We start from the raw sequence: 23,600 nt of genomic DNA, 5'->3' as shown, positions 1-23,600 counted from the left end.
CTAGAGCATACAAAACATTTGCTAGACCAATACTCAAATACAGCTCATCAGTCTGGAACCCACATTACGTATCTGATATTAACACAGTTGAGAAAGTCCAGAAATATTTCACAAGAAGAGTTCTCAACTCCTCTACTCGTTGCAGAATATCTTATGCCACCAGACTTGAAATTCTAGACCTAGAAAACCTAGAACTACACCGCCTTCAGTCCGATCTAAGTATGGTATATAAAATCATACATTGCAATGTCCTACCTGTCAATGAATACTTCAGCTTCAACCATAACAACACAAGAGCAAACAATAGATACAAACTCAAGGTTAATCGCACCAAACTTGATTGCAGGAAATATGACTTCAGCAACAGAGTGGTCAATGTCTGGAATACTCTACCTGACTCTGTGGTTTCTTCCCCAAACCCCAAAAACTTTAACCTTAGACTGTCTACTATTGACCTCACCCCTTTCCTAAGAGGTCTGTAGGGGGCGTGCATAAGCACACCAACGTGCCTACCGTCCCTGTCCTATTGTTTCTTTTATTTTTATTTTTTATTTTTCTTATATGTATCCATGTATTCATAACTATGTTTTTACTTATACCTATTATCTTGTAAGCAATTGACAAAAATACATAAATAAAAATAAATAAAATAAAGTAATGAAACACTGTTTTTGTACATGAAAACTGCAGCAAGATGCACAACGATGTATGCACAATGATGGAAAGATTTGGCACTACTCACAGTGAAGGAATGATTGATGAAGTTTATAGAACTTGTTGAGATGGCTAAATTGACCTCTCTGTGATCAGAGAAAAGACAATATTTAAATTTATTGCTAACTGCAAATCCCTTATGGAAGTTCTGCTTCAACCATAACAACACAAGAGCACACAATAGATACAAACTCAAAGTAAACCGCACCAAACTTGATTGCAGGAAATACGACTTCAGCAATAGAGTGGTCAATGTCTGGAATACTCTACCCGACTCTGTAGTCTCTTCCCCAAACCCCAAAAACTTTAACCTTAGACTGTCTACTATTGACCTCACCCCTTTCCTAAGAGGCCTGTAGGGGGCGTGCATAAGCGCACCAACGTGCCTACCGTCCCTGTCCTATTGTTTCTCTTATTCTTTTATTTTTCTTATATGTACCCATTTCATGTATTCACAACTATGTATACATTTATACTTATTATCTTGTAAACAATTGGCAAATCAAATAAATAAATAAATAAATAAATAAAACTTATGATTTATGATCATAATGATTAAACAGAATAGATTATATAAAGAAGAGAGTTATGCTGTAACCATAGAGTAAAATGTAAAGTTATAGTTTTAATTATACTTGCTGTAAAGAAGATATTGTAATCTACTTCTTTATATCTATTTTTCTTAGTTTGGTTTTTTTATTTTTTCCTTTCTTATACTTCTAGTTTTTTATTTGATTTCTTTCTTTTTTTTACTTATATTAATTTGTGTGTTTGTATGTATGTACACACATGTATGTATCTCATATTTATATAAATAAATCTTATCCCTTGGCTTACAGAAATCTGAAAACATCTAACATCTACATAAAACTGTTGTGGGAGAACATTTGATGTCACCAAAACACACTCAACATTTCTATATCCTTCTTCTCCATCTCATTCCAAAAAAGCCATTGAATTATGACTTAGAGATAAAAGTACAAGAGAGTTTGCAAATGGAAACTGAATCCATACATGACTGCTCTTAGTCAATTGCTGCTTTTAATATTTCAGATGTATTATTGCTGTTGTTTCTTTCATGCTGATAATTTATGGTTTATAGCTTTATATTTTAGATAATATTTTTAGCTGTAATTATTTACTTGTGAGATGCCTAGAGCTTTGTGGAACAGCAGAGTACTCTTAACCTTATGAAATGAATAGATAAAGAAAGAATGAATGAAATGGTAGATACTGCAGCTAAGTCAACCATGTAGTGTGTGTGTGTGTGCCACCTTTCCTAGGGATAGAGCCAGGGGTGGGATTCTACCAGTTCACACCTATTCGCTAGAACCAGTTAACATTCTAAGCAGTTTGGAGAATCGGTTGTTAGAAGAAATTATTGGCCTAATCCTGTAAGGAAGGCAGGAAGGAAATATTCTGGTGTTGCTTACAGAAACTGCCTCTCCGTTAACCCTTATTACATTCTTGGCAGGACTAGACTTCCTGTCTCAGGAACTTCTCTGGAGTTTTTTCCCCCTCCTTTGCTGGTACTTTGCTTGTGTGGAGTGATCATTCAAAGTTACAATGGCACTGAAAAAAGTTATTTATGACCCTTTTTCACACTTACCACTATTGCAGCATCCCCACAGTCATGAGAGGCCAGGCGAGGAGATGCGATATGAGTGATATTGAGTTGGCCACACCCAGCCAATAACATGACCACCAAGCCACACCCACCACCTAAGCCATGCCCACAGAACTGGTTGTTAAAAATTTGAATCCTACCCCTGGATAGAGCTATGAGATCTTAGCTGAAGAAGAGGGAAACATAAACTAGATTTTCTATACCAGCTTAAAAGTTTCCCAACTGAAATGTCATTCTATTGGATGTGACCTTCTGAGATATTAATATCTTCTAAGATATTAATTACTTAAAACTTCTCCCTCTGGCATTTACTATTAAGCAGGTACAATGCAATCCTCTCTTTTCCAAACCTTGCCTAAATTCCTCGTGCATCAGGCAGGCTGGAAAGTGGCTGAAGTCCCATCTGACAGAAATGTCAGGTTGGATTTATTCTGATCCCCTTTCCCATACCATCAAAGCCTATGTTTATCATTAAAGTACAAGCAGTTTTCATGGTTTATTATAGCAGAATACATTGCTTGCAGACAACGGGTATAGAGTAATATGTAATATGATATGCAATTGTTTTGTAAATCCCTTGTCTGTGTAGGCATAAAACTGAATTTATAATTGGATTTTAAAAAGCAAAGTTCTAAACTCACAGAATACTCTACCAAATTTTGTTTGCCCATTGTTATATAGACATTTTTTTAAAAAAATGAGTAAAAATGATGAAGTCTTATGTGCATTTATATACTATAAGATTGATTGAAATTATGAACTTTATTTCTATGTAAACCTCAAAGAATATAAAGATTAATAGGTTGATATGCAAGGGTAAATTTTATAGTTTTGTTCTTGTGCTCAATTTCCATGGCAATTTGTCAACCTGAGAATGATGAAATCCAACAATCACCTAGCGTGGTCCTTCTTGAAGTGGGCAATGACAAATCCGGTATGGGTTTGTGTAAATTACATCCCACCAAATTGTTGATAGGAAAGGCACTCTGATTATTATTATTATTATTTGTTCCAAGCCTTTATCCAAACTTAATACCGTTCATTCAGTATTAGCCTGTATTTGTTCCAGATTATTAGTCACATCAGATTTGTTCCTATCTGGGACATATTCAATAGTGTTTTCGGACTTTCATAGATTAGGTCCTCATCCTAGCAATTCAGAATGTTGGGATATTTTATGCTCTACCACTTCATCTCCTATATGCACAAATTTTCTACTGTTTTGAAATCTTGTTGAGTGATGGGGCATTGAAACACTGGTGTTTTGATTTTAATATTTAGTCTTTCTAACAGGAATTCCCTGACAATAAATTATTGCCCTAATGTGTAATTGCATTCAATTACAGAACTTTAGAATATAAACTGCCTACCAAATTAAAAGCACTAGTTTCACATCTTGGTTTAACTTCACCCTAAAATTTAAGAAGGAAATCAATAGTCTGGTTCTATAGATATGGTGGTTGTATTTCAAAGTCTGGTAGATATGCTTTCACCCATTCATTTCAACTTTATTTAAAGCCTGACTTTAAACCTCAGCATTTTTGGTGCCATTTCCCCCAAAATACATCAATCAAATTAGTGTGAATTCCTGAAGAATATTTTTTTAAAAAAAAATTAAACAGCTTTTATGGGCAATCTTCCATCAGTGTTAATGTATCACATTTCACCTATGCCTGCATGTACTTTGAAGGAAGTTATCAGCTTAATTGGGATTCTTATAAAATTTAATGCTGCTTTTTAAAAGGAAAAAAAAAAAGATGAACAGTTGCCTAGAGGGGAATCTTAAGCACAAGGTATTTAAAGAAATTATACTTTGAGGATTCTCTTTTTATCCCAGCCTCCACAATTCATTTAATGAAACAACATTAGCATTTCACCCTATCATCTCTATTTCTGTCATTGTTTCCTTTTCCTACAGGGGAAAAAAATATCAGTTCATGAATAGCATCTTGATGACTTTACAGTTATGAATATTCCCTTTAAAAAACAAAAAACAAAATCTACCATTTTTTCTAGACAACTAGACTGATATTTTTTGTAACTTGGTTAATTCTAAGCTATCATTTTTCAGTGGGTTAGCATTAACAATTCTGAATTCCATGCAAACCTGAATATTTCTAATCTTAAATAAGTAATAAATAAATAATAACCCAAAGCATGGGGTGATTAGCAGACAAAAGAATATTGTTCAATATAATATAAAAGGCAGTTCAAATCCTGATATTGACTGTGAGTTAGTCAGTAAATGACTTCACATCAGCTAGTTAAGGTTATGAAGTCAAAAGAAAAAAAATTACAGTGGGATGCACAATCAGTATTTTTTAAATGGCTGGTGTCATTAGACAATATTATTATAGGGGAAAATTAGAAGAGAATCAATTTGTACAGTTGTTTAGTGTATCATTATCTTTGCTTCCTTATTAATAATTTCCGTTGTTATTATTTCACCTTTGGGGGTTGGTACAACCATTTCCCTCCCCTCCTTTATGATCCTCCCTCCCCTTAATGAAGTAACTAGATATCCCAGGGTAAGTCTGTTCTATCTGGAGTACTTGGAAAAAGCCAATCTATAGAAATGCCTTTAAGACAGATGTGCTTAAAAACAAACTAATCAGTTAATATCAAATGCCATCTTTGGTTTTAGTACCGGCAATTGAGTTCCCAAATAAAAAAATCAGATGGCCAAATTATTCTAAAAACCGAAGAGAGGGTGAGGATTGTTGCAATTATTCTCATATTGTACTGAATGTTGGATTAAGAAAATTATCTGCTTTTTTATATTGATTCAAGAAATGGAAACCAACTGCTTATCACTATTCAGCTGGAAAGAAAAAGAAATGAGGGATAATCATCACCCTGATCTTACCTTTCCTGATTGATCCAAAACTATTCAGAATAACTTAAGTATGGATATATATAGGATGAAAAATTGTAATTTAATTTGTTGGACGTCAATAAAAGTAGCAATAGAGAGATAGGAACTGATATCAAATATTAGCAAGGAATGTTCATTTGAAGTCGTAGCATGGGAGTGCAGCTTCTATATATCCTTGCCAAAGAATGGTACACTCCAATCTAGGCTGGACATTATTTTCCACAGAGCATGCAGCTTTGGGAGGGTGCAGGAGAAACAGAACATTTGCCTTCTCGGCTAGATCAACTGAAACAACCTTGCTGGTCAGTGGATTAATAGCTATCACAGCCACTACTTGCTCTCATTCTCAATATGGAATTCTACTTCAATATCCATGGATATGGATAGCAGTAAAGGGAATGTCTGTGATTTGGTGATTGTAAGGTCATATTACTTAGGGAAGTGTAATAGAAGCAAGCTTTTAAATCTCTTAGTCCCATATCTAGAGATTAATCAAACTGTACAAATAAGCGACTATACTAAAAGACCAACTCTGAAATTACTCTCATGGAATATAACTGGCTGAAGCAAGATGAATGAGTCTTCTGATGCTATTACAAAGTCCAGATCAGTTGTTAGTGGACTCATAGGTATTTACTCCAAAAATATCCAAGGGTAACTTCACTGACTTTATTCATTTTAGTTATTTAAAGTAAGATATTCTAGGTGTGGGGGTTATTGTATTCTGTTGATTGGCCAAAAATCTATTAATTTATAACAGATCTATTGTTACAGTGAGAACAATTAACTAATGGAGATTAATAATTTAACAATTAACTGTTAACAACTAACTGCTATTTTAATTGTTAAACAATTAAATTAATTTAACAATTAATAGTTTAACAGTTCAACAATTAACAATAAGAACAATTAACAAGTCCAATGGCTTCCCTTCAGAAGCTGTGGGTGCTCCATCACTGAAGGTTTTTAAGAAGAGACTCAACAGCCATGTATCTGGAATGATATAGGGTCTACTGCTTGAGCAGTAGACTAGCAGTCTTCTAAGGTCCCTTCCAACTCTATTATTTGAAATGTTATTTAAGTTCCTCACTCCTATTCTTCACAGGTGGCATATTTAAAAACAAGAAGGCTGTGCTGCATCTCTCAAGACAGTGTAGAGTCCTCTACACTGGGCTTGTATGGTTATTCTTATTCTATGTGATGCAGTTAAAGTAACATATATTTTCTTTAAAACAAGTATTTAATGGATGATTTTTGTGAGGCCATAAATCCTGAGCAAAAGACAAATATTTAGGATAGATTGCTAGCTACACTGCACTATACAGATCTGTACACTATACAAGGGTAATATGAATGCACATGAGACATTCTGTACTCAAAAGACGCTGAGAATTTCAGCCCAAACTGATCTCTACATGCCCACAAACTGAACAAAGATAAAAAGAAACTGATATCTACATGCCCACAAACTCAACAAAGATAAAAAGAAATGAACCTTTTCTGCAACTTCCCTGATCTTTCTTATTTTCTGGCCAGGCTGGTCTACCATATTGCATTTTGTACTTTTTACAAAACTATTATTGTTTATACATTTTTGTATTTGTGGAATTCCACTTCTTAAACTACAAACCTCAGATATTTGACTTCTTTTCCATAATGCTATACTTCCTAAGCTTTTACCTCCACAGAAACTTCTGCAACAGAAATTCAGGTTTATTTGTAAAACTCTTCATAAATAGAAAAGGGGGAAATACCAGTAAATAAATGATAAAATTAATAGTAATAAAGCAATAAAATGAAGAATAACAAAAAGACAAATACTTTATGAAAAATGTTGCAAATATATGCCAACAAAGCATGATAAAATCAATTCAAAATGAAACCACTGTGCCGTATGGCAGTATTTCTCTTTATCACTAATGTTTGACCTGACATTTAATATACGCAGTGTTAGACAAACTGAGAATTGTTTTTATGGAAATCACTGCTGAATGATGTTCCTCAGATCAGTTCTCTAATCTTACAGACTTCTCTGATTCACATTTATGGCACAGTTTGCATCGAACACAGAATTTGAGAAGATTGTATCTTGTTGGATCTTTGGCTACAAAGTGAGTTGATTGGTATTACAACTAAAACGGCACCTTTTTCTGTCCCTGTATGGTATCTTGCAGAAGAGATGCTTTCAATGACAGCTTGTTATGCCAAAACTGTCAGGTGATTGTTTTTTAAGCAGCCTTACCCTTCTTTCGATGAGATTATGTCAAATTCAGGAAAACCCCAATAATTGCATCTTTTGGCTGAGATGGACTCTGTAACACCATCCTAGCACTGAGAAGTCTTTTTTTCCAGTCTGTCTAATGGCACCTGGATTTTGTTTTTGAATAATGTTTGAGTTATGGAGCATGGCTCATAGCCCTTATCCAATATCCATAATTTATGCATTACCTCATTCTATTAAACAGATGCTTTTAAATCTTTGAAAAACAACAATAGATGATTCAGTTTTAAAAATATTATTACAAGGGAATGTTTTGTGTTCAATGCATAGAAACAACGCATATTAGAAAAAAAATCAAGGTTCTATTGGTATTTCTCAGTTTACGTGTAATTTTAAATGTATTATGATAGGCAATATCAAACTTTGATTATACCTATCTCTCTACCTCCCTCTCTCCTCCCTCCCTCCCTCCCCCTCCCTCCCTTCCCTCTTTTTTCCCATTCCAAAAATGTGCCATTGCAAAAAGAATACACAATTAAGATGTTGTATAGTGAGAAATGGAATTCGGTGTATCCAGAAAGCATAGGGATGTTTCCCACAGGGAACATCTCATCATTACCTTTATCTTGGCTGCTGCTTTAATCCTTATTGATAACCAACTGCCACTGACTGAAGATTCATGATTCAGATGAATAGCAGCTTCCAATAAAGCTTTAGCCTCAACTTAATTCTGCCAAAAAGAAATAGGAAAAGTGGAGGCTATAAGCTGCCAGAAAGAAAACAGATTCGCTGCTCTTAAAGTGCATTCATCTAACTGCCATCTAGAATCATAGGAAATATTAGTTCTATATTTTTTTTAAATGAACCCAAGTCTCATGCATGCAAACCAAAGCTTTGTTTAACAATGCTCTACAAGTGACATAGTCAAACACATTGGGGAAAAAAATAAAGTGGAGGTTCCTTTCAATCTCTGCAGAAAAGTGTCTATATCTTCTTGTTATATACTGTTGATAAGGAAAATTTATTTTGTTTCAGCAGAAATTGCCACTGTAAATGTAATCAGTATCTGGTTCTATCTACCAGAATATACGTTCATTAATTTGTAGCACTATTCTTGTTTTTTTCCCTTTCATATTTCAAAGAATATTAGTGCGTCTCTAATAAGAGCAATAGCAATTTTTTATTCCTCTCTCAAACTTTCACCTTAGGGTAAAATATAAACTGAACTCCAAATTCTTGCCTAATATTCCTCCCCTCCAGGGGCGGGATTCTACAGGTTCACACCTATTCTCTAGAACCGGTTGTTAACATTCTAAGCAGTTCGGAGAACTGGTTGTTAGAAGAAATTACTGGCCTAATCCTGTAAGGAAGGCAGGAAGGAAACATTCTGGTGTTGCTTACAGAAACTACCTCTCCGTTAACCCTTATTACATTCTTGGCAAGACTAGATTTCCTGTCTCAGGAACGTCTCTGGGCCTTTTTCTCTTCCTTTGCTGGTACTTTGCTTGTGTGGAGTGACCATTTAAAGTTACAATGGCACTGAAAAAAAGTGACTTATGACCATTTTTCACACTTACGACTGTTGCAGCATCCCCACAGTCATGAGAGGCCAGGTGAGGAGATGCCTGCCTCGATGTGAGTGATGTTGAGTTGGCCATACCCAGCCAATCACATGACCACTAAGCCACACTGACCAGCTAAGCCACACCCACAGAACCAGTTGTTAAAAATTTTGAATCCCCCTGCCTCCCCCCACCCATTTCTACTGCAAAAATGCTACCTACAAATTATCTTCCACAATGCTCACTAACATTTTGAGGATGCAGGAAAAGGTTGCAGCTCAGTGTTAGAACTTCTGTTTTTCTTGCCAAAGCCCTAAATTCAATCTCTGGCCTCTCCAAGTTTGGCTGGGAAAAACTCCAATCTGAAAACTAAAAAATATGCTGCATATCACTATGGACTCTATTAAACCAGATGGACCAATATTTTGTATTGGTAGCTTATTATGTTCACAATTTAAAAAAGAATACAGTGTTGCCATGGTTGTCTAATCCACGGGTCGCCAACCTTTTGGACCTCAGGGACCAACAAACTCATAATTTTAAATCCTGCGGACTAGAGACCCTGGGAAAATTCCCCAAAAAGTCTGCAGGAAAATTCCCCACCCCGTTTTCCTACTGATTGATCATTCTTTATTTGGGATTGCAGGATACCATCTCCAGCTCCATTCTTGGGGAGAGAGAGAGGGAGGGAGGGAGGGAGGGAGGGAGGGAGGGAGGGAGAGAGAGAGAGAGAGAGAGAGAGAGAGAGAGAGAGAGAGATTTGGCTTCATGCAAGGAAAGCAGCAGAAGCAGCAGAAATATTTCTTCCTCTCCCCCAAACTCTGCTAGAAATGGGTCTTTGTGAGACTTGTATGCTGGTGCAACCTCTTGGAGCAAGATGCCTTGCAGGGTCCCAAAGACTCAATTCTGACGGAGTTTGGGGGAGAGAAAGAAAGACTTTCACTGCTTTCTTTGCGTGCAGCCAAAAGCAGAAGAAGAAAGAAGCGGAAAGCAGCAGTCAGGTGGCCACGCCAGGCGCGTGAGGCACATGGTGCAAGTTCTCTCACTCTGCCATTTCCCCCCCTCCTCTCACTACTTCGTGTTGTTCACAATGCAAGTGACGCAAGCCTTGTGTTCCCATGGGCCATGTGGGTGGTGCAACCTTGTATTCCCATGCAGCCTGGATTAATTGCTTTGGGGGGTGCTTTGGGGGTGACATTTCTCTGCAGACCACCAAAATTTTCTCACAGACCACCAATGGTCCCCAGCCCACTGGTTGGCAACCACTGGTCTAATCCATTGCTAAGACGCTAGTATGGGCTGAAATACGCCACTAAGCAAGAAGACATATTTGCAAATAAAACAAAATGGGTGGTGAGATATGTTTTATCCATGTACACCATGCAAGTGATTCAATTTGCATCTGATGTTGCAGCTTTCTTGTCCCTCCTCCCAAATTCCTGCGGATATTAGTACAATAGCAGTTTCTGGCAAAGCTGAAATAGTAAAGGAGCAAGATCACAGTTACATGTGAGGCTGGCAGATAAAATGATCTTTAGTAACATAGTGTTCAGAACCAGGAATAGTTCTCTGCATGTCCTAGAATCTTGGTGGAATGTTAATACTTCTACTAGAAATAAAAAAGTGACCTACTTGCAATGTTCACTTATAGGTTAATATATGAATATAAAAATAAGTTTATGGTGCTATTTACTCTAAACCAAAGAGGATTTCCACTCTGGCCTCATATTCAGCTTTTCTTCTCTTGTAAGTTTCTTCTATTGTTACTCTACTTATAAAAGGATAAATATATCTCTTTCTTGTCCCTCCCACTCTAAATCACTAGAATAATTGTTTTTTCTCTTCTCTCCCTCCCTCCCTCCCTCCCTCTCTCTCTCTCTCTCTCTCTCTCACACACACACACACACACACACAGAGAGAGAGAGAGAGAGAGAGAGAGAGAGAGAGAGAGAGAGAGAGAGATTTACTAGACTAAAAGGAATCAGGACATATATTTGGTGCATAGTCAAAAGTCCGACAAATTAGATGCCTCATTCAAGCAGGCATGTAAGTGCTTATTTTTTGAAAAACAAAAACAAAAGTAAGATAAAGCGATATGACTATTAGAATTGATATTTTTTTTTGACAAATCACAGCAGGCATCTCTATGTCTTTGCTTAAAATGTTTTAACACTAGTTTCACCCCATAATTTTTTTTAAAAAAAGCATAACTTACAACAGGTGCCCTCATTTCTGTCTTGCATTTCAGTGCAAGGCATGCTCTTATCTCAGACAATTGTGTTTAATGAGTTTTGGCTGGGAATGCAAATAATTCCCAGCGTCACATTTAAAAAGTTTTGCTTTTACACACAGTTTGTGCTTTCTTAATTTGAATGAAGCCTAGGTCAGAACATTGGCCTTTTATAAAGCCAGCATGAATATCATGCATATATTTTTCCACGTAGGGCACTAATCTGTATTGGGTGATCCTAAGCATTATTATGTGTACGTGTGTGCAGGTGTGCAGGTGTGCGTGTGTGCATGTGTAGGTGTATTGACCTTTTCCAATTGGTTGGCCACTTGTGTTAATTACAGCTAGGGTAAACTCATTTGATGTTGGCACCTACCATCTTATGATACATAGTAAGCAGAATGCTGTTATATATAAGAAAGTCTCCCATGTTTTAATAGATTGAGTTTAGCTAATTTCCTTCTCTTTTCTCTTTAAAGAATCTATAAAATATCCTTATAGATTGCATTCTTTAGGTACTTGGCACTGTCTTAATTGTCTGGCATTCACGTGCCATGTTTTACTTAATCCACACGCTCATCCCCTTCCTTTTGATGACTTGGCTATTCTTATTTTCTTCACCTATCATTCTATGACCAAATGTTACCTTTTTTATTTTAGACAGTAAGAAATGGTCCATTCTTGTGAGGTGTCACACAATATCTTCTTATTTCATGTTCTACCTTTGTCCTTTATAGATTATAGTTTTTAAAATACCCAATGATAAAACTAAAAGTAAAAAAAAAGTTGAAGTGCCTCCATAATTATATATTAAGCATAAATTAGATTAAGAAAATCTAGAGAATTGTCCTTCTCACTAAAATGCCTAATGTCATACCTCCAAGAGTTATAGCATTGCTGAAATGAAATTAATTTTACTACATTTATTCTCTGTAAACTTAATGAGATTTTAATCAAATATTTATATGAATTTTCAATAGTTAATTCATAATAATAGTCTTCTGCCCCTTCCCCAAGTTGCTCTGTATTCTCATTGTGGTGCTGGTGGTGTGTTCATGGGAGGTATGAGCCAAGAATGTAGGAAATGTATGCCATAAATACATATTCCCAGCAAAATCAAGCTGGCACCTACATTGGGCAACAGCAATATGAAATAATTCCCAATGTATTTTCTGAGTTTTGTTATTGGTTGGACACATTTTTATGCAACCTCTGGAATAGATTCAACCTTCTCTGTTAGCTTTTACCTAATCTTCCTTGGCAGAACTGGCTCTTTGCCTTAAAGCTTTTGTTATTTTTCTCTTTTGATTGAACAGAATTATAATTCTCAATGAATTAAAGGATTCTGTTAGTCACTGGCAAACCTAGGTTTCCTGATGATATTTTAACACATAATAGATTTCCTTGACTTCCTTTTGTCTATTCTTCCAGGTGTCTCTTTTTTTGCTACTTTCCTCATTTTTTTCTCTCAGCACACTTTCAGAGAAATGTCTTTATCCTGCATCATTGCCCTCATTTCCACTAGTGTTATTTCAACAATTAGTTGAAAGGCCTCCAATTTCAGAGCTTTGAACTGTAAATTCCAAAGTGGATTTCCTCTCAGTTTCACATCTTTGAAAGTACAGATAAAATTGACCGTGTATGGTCTTACCACCGCATGATCCTCAAATAGCATTTTCCTACTTTAACTTGCTACAGGTAATGGAGCTGTGAGAATAATCTTGGGAGACAGGAGAAAAAATCATATCCTATATCCATGGTGGTGAACCTATGGCACGCATGCCAGAGGTGACACGCAAAGCCCTCTCTGAGGTCACGCAAGCCATCGCCCCAGCTCAGCTCTGCTACTCATACGCGCACGTGCATCCTCCAGCCAGATGGTCTTCGGGTCTCTGCCATACATGTTTGGGGTGTGGGGCGAATGTGGGGAGGTGGGGTGCATGGATGGGGGACATACATGTGTGCGTGGGAGCAGAGCACAAGCATAGGGATGCACGTTCATGCATGGGGCAGGGCACATGCATGGGAGATGCATGTGCACACATGGGGGACACACACACATGCACGGAAATGCATGCATGGGGCATGGCACATGTGCGGGGCATGACGCATGCATGGGGGGTGGGCCGCATACAAGAGAGATGTGCACGTATTGCATTTTGGGGATGCGCACACACGCTTTGGGCACTCAGTGCCGAAAAGGTTAGACATCATTGGCCTCATTAATAAGCAAAATAATAAGCAATAATAAGGTCTAATAAGCAAAATCTGAGGAGGAATGGAGATGGAGAAAGCATCTCAGAAGAGACTCCCCTTAGTTCTCTAGAAAGTAAAGGCAGGAGAGGGAAAATGTGCTTTCTGACATATTATAACCTTACAATACATGCAGCATTAGAACTCATGGTTTTGGTTTCAGAACACTACAGAGTTAACATTGCAGCCAACCCCTTCTGCTTATGTTCATTGTTACAATAATTGCTAAATTTAGATCCATAGACTAGTTAAATTTTGTTAGGTATGTTCCCCATCCTCAATAAGAGATAAAATTTGCTTACCATTGTTATTGTTATTTATATGGCTGAGAGTGGAGCCTGCCAGATCCTGGGAGGAAGAGTATTTTACAGATCATCTTGATGTTCTAATGAAGGTCATCAACTATTTGTGTCACGTTCTTACCAGAAGAACATGTCCAACCTCATGTAGGCAACCTTCTTTCCAGAAGCAAAAGTTAAAGTTCATTGGTTTTAAAAAGGAATAAGAGACTGTTAGTGTTCTGTACAGTCAATTTACATACTCGTAGCCCCGCGTCGCGATTGGCTAAAGCGCGGCGACCGGATTGGTCGAGCGAGCCGCACTGATTGGCCCATTACGAATCCCCGCGATTGGTGGAAACTAATCGCGGAGATTTGAAGCGGTGCCATTGGCCGCGGCCGCCGCGGCTCGGAAATAAAAAGCCGCAGTTTTTCCTCCAAGCTTAAGCTGTAACCGGAGCCCAATAAAGAGCTGAAACCAAGTCACTGACTCCGAGCTTCCTTCCCGCGACGGACACGACACTGGCGACGAGGGTGGGATCCAGAGAATAACCACCGAGCACGTGTCCCGAGGAAGACAAAGACCGACAAGATGGCCAGCATGACCCACCAGCACCCTTCAACCCGGCTACCGAGGACTGGGAATCGTACACGGATAGATTCCTAATGTTCCCTCGAAAGTAGCAATTTGAAGGATGCGAACGGGCAGAAGAAAAGGGCCGTTTCCTCACACACCGCGGGCCCGCAGTGTTTAAGATGGCCAAAGCCCTCGCGAAGCCCGAGGATGTGAAGGCGATGGACTGGGCCGATCTCGAGCCACTCCTTCGAACCACTACGCCCCCGCTGTGCCCATCCTCATCCGGGCGGGATGAGTTCTATCGCGAAACCAGCGACAGGACGCAGAGCATCAGCGACTTCATAGCCGCCCTGCGGGACCTAGGGGGATGAGCGAGTTCCGGGACCTGGACGATGTCCTCCGAGACCGCGTGGTCCTAGGCCTCAGGGATCAGGCACTGAAAAGTCGACTGATGGCAAAAGGCAACATCGACCTCGGGACGCCTGGCCGAAGCTTCCGCGGCGCGAAGCCACCCGGAAGTCAGCAGCCAGACTTTGAGGCAGACAACGGGACCGCACTGAAACCCCGAGGCAAGCCGACGAGAGACCACCACACACCACGGGACCTGACTCCACCTCCGATACCACGGACGCAGGAGGAAGACGCCCACCGGCTACAGACAGGACGGGACCGGCGAGATCAACGGGTCGTAAGTCGGGGAACCAGTGCGCGGGTGCGGGGAAATCACCTTCGATCTGAATGCCGGTTCATCGACGCGATCTGCCGGCATTGCAACAAGAAGGGCCACATCGCCCGAGTCTGCCGACTCAGAAAGACACGCACTGACAGCGACGGCGCATCCGGCGGCCAATGGTAGGGCAGAAACGGATGGTTCAATTTACAAAGAGAACCCTCCAAAAAATCGAACACGGGACATACAAGAAAAATAAATAAAATGCTCCTAATACAACATATAACCCCAAACACAACGACAAACAAAAGCCCGGCAGAATTACTGATGGGGAGAAAACTAAGGTCACCACTCGACAGACTACACCCCACATACAACCCGGAAAAACCCCGGACTCATCAAGCAAACACCGGTCTTTGCACCAGGCGATGCAGTCTATGCAAAGAACCTTACCGGAGACCCACTATGGGTACCGCAACTATAACCCAACTGACAGGACCCCACTCCTACCGCTGCAGACGACCGACGGACAAACATGGAAACGCCACATCGATCAATTAAGATCAAGAACAAAAACACAACCGACACGCAACCAAACACAGACGACCCCATTAACACAAACCAAGAGGGGAGGGAAGATACAGGGGATCAAGAAAGAATAGAAAATAACCAGCAATACTCACCAGTCAACAGCCAGCCCGAAGCCTCACCAGGAAGAAACAGCCAGGCCAGCTCAACCAGCCCAGAAAGACCAGGCAGGAGCGGCGAAAGTCGCAGTTTCACCAACCCGGGTAGACCGGGAGGAGCTGCAACAAGAGGCCCAGCGACACCTTCCAGGGGGTTCCATCGACAAGGCCAAGAGAAACAGAGGTCCCGACCGAACCGGCCAGGAGCCAAACAACAACTAATCTGCAAGTCAAGTAGGCAAGCACGAAGCCCCGCCTACCTACGGGACTACGTTACGTAGGACCGAACCAAGAGGAGGGGTGTTCTGTACAGTCAATTTACATACTCATAGCCCCACGTCGCGATTGGCTAAAGCGGGGCGACCGGATTGGTCGAGGCGAGTCGCACTGATTGGCCTGCTTATAATCCCCGCGATTGGTGGAAACTAATCGCGGGAGATTCAAGCCGTGCCATTGGCCGCGGCTGCCGCGGCTCGGAAATAAAAAGCCGCAGTTTTCCTCCAAGCTTAAGCTGTAACCAGAGCCCAATAAAGAGCTGAAACCAAGTCACTGACTCCGAGCTTCCTTCCCGCGACGGACACGACAGTTAGGAGAAACTAGCTGTTCATTAGAGAAGAGAGCAAACACCAGAGGAAATTTCTGAGGAGGAAGAGGAAAAGGATGAAGGAGTACAGCCTAAAGAAGTGAAGCAGCTGATAGCTCAATGTATGTCTAGAAGAGAAAAGGATTGACAGAAGAAGGATGGTAAAGAAAGTGAGAGAATGTGAAGAAGCAGGAGAGGAGAAAGAATGCATCTAATGTTAGAAGAGGCAACATAGTTTAGATGCAAGCTACACAGGAATAAAGGACTTTCAAAAGACTTAACTAAAGTCTCCTGCAAATCTGGCTTGGAATCCACAGTTACTGTATCTAAACCTCTGTTTTACCCCAGGCTGGCAATAAATGTACTCCCTGATATCCTGATATTTTCTGGCTAGTAGTTGGGACTTGGCCTCATTGAAATCAAACAGAAGAAAGATATGAGAACTATACCTATGTGAGAAAAGGAGTGGCAGAGGAATACCAAGAAGAAGGGGAAAGTCCTACATTCCCTGAATTAGGTACATTGGTTGGGTAGATTCAGAAATTCCCCAAAATATCAACCTCTGTGCAAGAGACCTGACAGCAACAAAGGTTAAGAAGGAAAAAGAGACTCCAGACAAGGACCAAAGAGGACAGTGGAGATCCTGTAATAAGTAATCCAGGCCTCAAAATTTTTGGTCAGACTAACACAGAGAGAAGAAAGTTGGATGAGATGACAGGACAGCTTTTGTGTGTGTGTTTCTCTTTTTTTATATAGAGCAACATTCAGACTAGTAAAGACTTCCAGGCAGACAAAGAAGGAAGAAGCAACTAAGATGTAGGTGAGAGAAATCTGTGAAAGCCAATAAAAGAAACTCAGTAAAGGAATCCTGCACTTTATCTAGCAACTTTGCTGAAAAGTGCTGGTAAATACTAGGCAACTGAGGTGATGCCAAATTCTTCCAGAAATCTTTGAGAAAAGTCTGAAGGTTAAGTAAGAGACAGCTCCAGTAAAAAAAAAAAAAATATTTGTAACTTAGGGTTGAACTGAGGAATCCTTGGTGCTCTCTAAGTTTGATTGTTTATGTGCAGGATTTCATTCCCTGACTAACTTTCATTGATCTAACAGTCACCTGGTTACCTTTGGGTGAATGGCAGTATGCTATTATAAAGCTTAGTACCACAATTGCAGACTAATCCAAATCTTGCTAATTTATATCCATTAAAATTAATAATTAATCAGTCAGAGGTCAGCTTTTGTGCATGTCTTGTTATAAATTATGTATGCTTTGCCTTATAGATTTCACTTTTCTGAAAAGTAGGAAAAGTTTACATTTTTTGCCATGCTTAAAGACTTTTTTTCAATTAATGAAATATACCAGAATCTGATATATTGACAGTGCTGAGTCAGTTACTACAGGTGAAACTCAAAAAATTAGAATATTGTGCAAAAGTTCATTTATTTCAGTAATGCAACTTAAAAGGTGAAACTAATATATGAGATAGACTCATTACATGCAAAGCAAAATAGTTCAAGCTGTCATTTGTCATAATTGTGATGATTATGGCTTACAGCTCATGAAAACCCCAAATCCACACTCTCAGATAATTAGAATATTACATGCAATCAATAAAACAAGAATTGTACATAGAACAATATCAGACCTCTGAAAAGTATAAGCATGCATATGTACTCAGTACTTGGTTTGGGCCCCTTTTGTAGTAATTACTGCCTCAATGCGGCATGGCATGGAAGCTATCAGCCTGTGGCATGACTGAGGTGTTATGGAAGACCAGGATGCATCAATAGCATCCTTCAGCTCTTCTGCTCTTCTCATCTTTCTCTTGGCAATGCCCCTTAGATTCTCTATGCCAGTGGTTCCCAACCTTTTTTTCACCCCGCACCCCTAAAGAAATTTCACTCGAACCTCGCATCCCCTGAAATTTAGACTTTAGGAACTACTGAACGCGTTAAATATATGGTAGGATTGAATCTTTTCAGCTATGTATGTGACAGCCACTAAATAACGATACTTAACTCTAAAATGAAAACAAAGTTAATCCATTGCATAATAAATAAAAATGCCAACATATAGTCAATATCCTATTATTTACCTGGACTTTTCTCACACCCCCTGGAATATCATCTCCCACCCCCAGGTTGGGAACCCCTGCTCTATGCGGTTCAGGTCAGGCGAGTTTGCTGGCCAATCAAGCACAGTAATCCCACGGTCATTGAACCAGGTTTTGGTGCTTTTGGTGCCAAGTCCTGCTGGAAAATGACATCAGCATCCCCATAAAGCTCGTCTGCGGAAAGAAGCATGAAGTGCTCCAAAATCTCCTGGTAGATGGCTGTGTTGACCCTGGACTTAATGAAGCACAGTGGACCAACACCAGCAGATGACATGGCTCCCCAAATCAACACAGACTGTGGAAACTTCACACTGGACTTCAAGCATCTTGCAGCGTGTGCCTCTCCATTCTTCCTCCAGACTCTGGGTCCTTGGTTTCCAAATGAGATGCAAAAGTTGCTCTCATCAGAAAAGAGGACTTTGGACCACTGAGCAACAGACCAGTTCTGTTTTTCTTTAGCCCAGGTAAGATGCTTCTGATGTTGTTTGTTGTTCAGGAATGGCTTGACAAGAGGAATACGACACTTGAAGCCCATGTCCAGGATCTGTCTGTGTGTGGTAGCTCTTGATGCACTGACTCCAGACTCAGTCCACTCCTTGTGAAAGTCCCCAATGCTTTTGAATGGCCTTTTCTTGACAATCCTCTCCAGGCTGTGGTCATCCCTGCTGCTTGTGCACCTTTTTCTTCCATACTTTTCCCTTCCACAGGGTAGGGGCTACAGTAGAGAGGGCACATCTCCTGATTCCTGTCAGTCAACATACCCTGCAGACCCAATTGCTGGTTTGAATTGTAGCGGTAGAAACTATTGGGAAAAGATACTTCCTCAGGTAAGCCAATAAAAGAAAGGCAGTCCAACAAGTAGCTTGGTCCCATGGATATACAGTTTTAATTAGCACCTTGAATTGTACCCAGAAACACACTGGTAACCAATGCAGCTCACACAGTTGTAGTGTTAAATGTGTTACATATTTAACACCATTTACTGTTTACAGCCACATTCTGTACTAGTTGGAGCTTTCAGCTGCTCTTGAACCCCAAATTTACAACTGGTCAACTTGCTGTGTGAGATACAATGGCTTTCAGTTTTCTTCTGGGTGCAATTCAAGGGGATGTCCCTAACCTTTAAATTCCTCCATGGTCTAGGAACAGGCTATTTGTGGGACTGCCTCTCCCTAAGGATTTCTGCCTTTCTTGTTAGCTCAAATAGTGTGGATACATTCCAGGTACCTTTTCTGTAGCTGCTCTCCCCTGGTTATTGAACAGCCTCCCCATCCTCCCAGCCTTCCAGAAGGCCATTAAAACCTGGTTTTTTCCCCAGACAATGGAGTAGAGTGGTGGGGGCTACAGAGGGTTTTTGGGACACCCTGAGAGATTGATTGAGGTGCTGGGTTTTTAGGTTTTAATTTGGTTTTAAAACTTTTAATGTTGTTATGAGCTGAGAGTTATTTTAAGGATAGGCAGCCATTTAAAATTTTTAACTAAATACATTTGGGCATCAGCTATCTAAAGACAGAGAATTAAAATCTTTTAAAAGGAGTTAAAAGGAAAAAGAAAAGCTAAATGGGAGACTTTAGCTGTGTTGCTAGTCTCTGCACAGTAATTCTGCTCAGGGCAAATAAGGCTCTAAGAAATCATTTTTGCTTGTTCTTCATTTTATAAGAGTGAATTAAATACATTGGCATAGATAAAAAGTATGGCTTTACTAAAATTATGCAAACTCTGAATTTAGAAGACAATGAAAAACAGCAACACTGTTATTCTAGGGGACTTTTCTTACACAATGCAATCAGAATCAAAGCTTTGGGTTTAGCATTTCTTAAAGCTCTATTTGCTATGGAATATATATAGCAGCTTCTTCTCTGTAAAGTGGAATGTATAGGTCATATTCTTATTATATTTCCTTCATCTCCAAAAATGTTTTCTGTATTCCTTATTCCTAGACATACCATTTAGCATCTAATTATAGACCTACTGTATATTATACATTAATCCTTGAGTACAACTACAGATGAATTTATAGATAACAATATTGACCTTGGAAGATTGAGTCAACCATGAGCCAGTCAGCATAAAATTTCTGGTAGTGGGCAGACTTAGCTTGCAATACTGCATTCTAACCACAGTGCCACCATGGCTCCTTAAAAACAATATTCAAAACAGGTTAAAAGTTAAAAGTTAATAGTAACAGAGGTATATATATATATATATATATATATATATATATATATATATATATATATATATGTTTTCTGAGGTTCTCATGGGTATTTGTATGTGGATCTTTGGTTATTCGGGTTCTCTCCCGCGTAAGATTCAAAGTATCTAGGCAACGCGTTCGGCGAGGTCCCACTCGCCATCTTCAGGCTGGTGCTTTCGGCTTAGTGCCAGTGCAAGCAGTGTGTGACCGGAGCTGCCATCTCTCTATATATACAAGTGGTGGGGGTGGTGTGCTGGGCTGGTTGGCTGTGCTGCAGCCTCTTGATTGGTTGATGGAGTTGATGTTGGTATAATGGGCTGTGTAATGGCCTTTTGTTGTAGAGATATCCTGGATCTTGTGCTGTCATCTCCTGGGTCGTTAGCCTCTTGTGTTTTAACGGCTTGGGTAATGGGTTGTGTGATGGGCTTGTGAGTTCTTTTGTTGTGGTATCCTGGGTCTTGCGTTGTAATCTCCTGGGTCGTTTGTGTTTTGATCTCTTTTCGATTAGCCTCCTGTGTAGTAACAGCTTGGGTAATGGGTTGTGTGATGACCTTGTGAGATTTATTGCTGTGGTATCCTTGGTCTTGTGCTGTGATATCCTGGGTCATTTGCTGTGTAGTGACTTCTTGAGTTCTTGAGGTGTAATTTCTTGAGTTTTCTGATGTGATGTCCTGAGCGGGTGGCTGTGATGTAGCATTTTGGGTTTTTAATATGGCTTTGAGTTTGGGGTCTGGGTCTGTGTTCGTTTGGCTTCGAGTTCGTGGTCGTGCCACATCTTCATGGTGGGGGTCAGTTCGCTTCATGTATGGTTCAGAGGAGTTTGAAGTGGGTAGTGATGCAGCTGCAGTGCGGCTTCTGGTCTGTGGTCGTGTCTCATCTTCTGTGTGGGTGTGAGTCTGATTTTTACGTGGAAGTGTGGTGGTGGCATCTTGTGTGGCCCTCATGGGTGTGGGTCTGGTGTCATTTATCATGTTGGGTACTGCGTCTGTTCATGAGGGCGGGTTTCCAAATGGCTGGTAAGCGGGAGGTGTCATCTCTTTTATTCATGCTGTGTGGGCGTTTTTCTATCTCTATGGCTTCTCTGATTATTCTGCTGCTGTGGTGTTCAGTTTTGGCGATAGTTCTGGTATTTTTAAGGTCAATCTCATGTCCTGTGGCTTTGAGGTGTTGGACCAGGGAAGAGGTTGGTTCTTCTTTTTGATTGAGTTCTTATGTTCTTCAACGCGTGCACTTATTCTTCTGTTAGTTTGTCCAATGTATGTGGTGAGGCAGGCAGTGCAGGGGATTTCATATACTCCTTGGTTTTCTAACTCGATTTTGTCTTTAGGGTTTCTTAGGATGGTGGATATTTTTCTGTTTGTGCAGAATGCTGTTTTAATGTTGTGTTTTTGGAGGATCTTGCTGATTTTGTCTGTAGTGCCTTTTATATATGGGAGGAGGGCTTTGCCGTTCTCTTGTTCTCTGTCTTGGATTTTGGTTGGGGTTTCTTTTTGGATGAGGTGGGTGATCTTCTTTCTTTGAAATCCATTGGCTGTTAGTACATTGGTGAGAGTGTTTAGTTCGGTTTTTAGGTGTTGTTCATCAGCTAAGCATTTTGTTCTGGAGATGAGTGTCTCAGCTACGGAATTGATCTGTGCTGGGTGGTGGTGTGAGAGTGCGTGTAGATAGCGGTTTGTATGTGTTTTCTTTTGGTAGATGGTGTGTCCTAGGGAGCCATTGGGTTTTTTGTATACCAAGACATCTAGGAAGGGAAGTTGATTGTTAGCTTCTGTTTCCATGGTGAATTGTATTTTGGGGTGTAGGCTGTTGAGGTGTGTGAGGAAGTTGTTCAGTTTTTCTTTCCCGTGTGGCCAGATTATGAAGGTGTCATCTACGTATCTGAGCCAGAGTTTGGGTTTGTGATCATATTTTTTCTAGAGCTTGTGTTTCAAAGTGTTCCATGTAGAGGTTTGCGATGACAGGTGAGAGGGGTGATCCCATGGGTGCTCCTTCTATTTGTTTGTATTTTTGTCCATTGTAGGTGAAGTATGTATTGGATAGACAGTGGTTGGTCAGATCTAGGATGTGCTTGGGGGGGTTGTATTTGTTTTGGATGGCTGTCAAGGCTTCTTTTATTGGCACTTGGGTGAAGAGGGATATGACATCGAAGCTAACTAGTAGGTCGCTGGGTTGTAAGTTTTGTTTCTTTATGATCTCGATGAACTGGAATGAGTTCTTACATGTGAGTTGATGGATTCTGCATAGGGCTGTAGTTGTTTGGCGAGAAATTTGGCTAGGTTTTGTAGAGGTGAGCCTATGGAGCTGACTATTGGTCTAAGTGGAGTTCCTTCTTTGTGTATCTTGGGGAGACCATAAAGCTTAGGGCATCTGGATGATTTCTCTCTGGGTATGATTCTTTGCTGGATTTCTTCACTGATGGGGGAGGCTTTTATTTTGGATCTGGTGGTTTTTTCTAGGTAGGTGGTGGGGTCTGTCTTTAGGGGTTTGTATGTGGGGTCTAGGAGTAGGTTGGTTAACTTGGTTTGGTAGTCAGATGTGTTCATAACCACTGTTGCGTTGCCCTTGTCTGCTGGTAGGATTATTATGCTGGTGTCTTCTTTCAGGTTACGTAGTGCAGTTTGTTCTTCTTTGGATAAGTTGCTTTTGGGTGGTTTGCTAGTGCAGAGGATGTTGGTGATTTCGAGTCTGATTCTATTAGCCTCATCAGGGTTGGTTTTGGTCAGGCTGGTTTCAACTCCGCATATGATGGTTTCTGTGGGGATGTGTTTGGGAGCAACAGCAAAGTTGAATCCTTTTGAAAGGACCTTGGTTTCGGCTTCGGTGAGGATCTTGTCTGAGATGTTGTGCACTGTTTGTTTCATGTGTGGCTGTGAGGGGGGGGGAGTTGGTTTCTGGCATTGTTGTAGTTTTCTGAGTTTGTTGGTGTGTGTGTCTGTCTGGCAGCTCCAGTCACACACTGCTTGCACTGGCACTAAGCCGAAAGCACCAGCCTGAAGATGGCGAGTGGGACCTCGCC

Source organism: Notechis scutatus, chromosome 2 (assembly GCF_049901735.1).
Source record: "Notechis scutatus isolate UNSWTSFEM ecotype Mainland chromosome 2, rNotScu1.2, whole genome shotgun sequence".
Lineage (NCBI taxonomy): Eukaryota > Metazoa > Chordata > Lepidosauria > Squamata > Elapidae > Notechis > Notechis scutatus.
Note: the sequence above shows the minus strand (reverse complement) of the source record.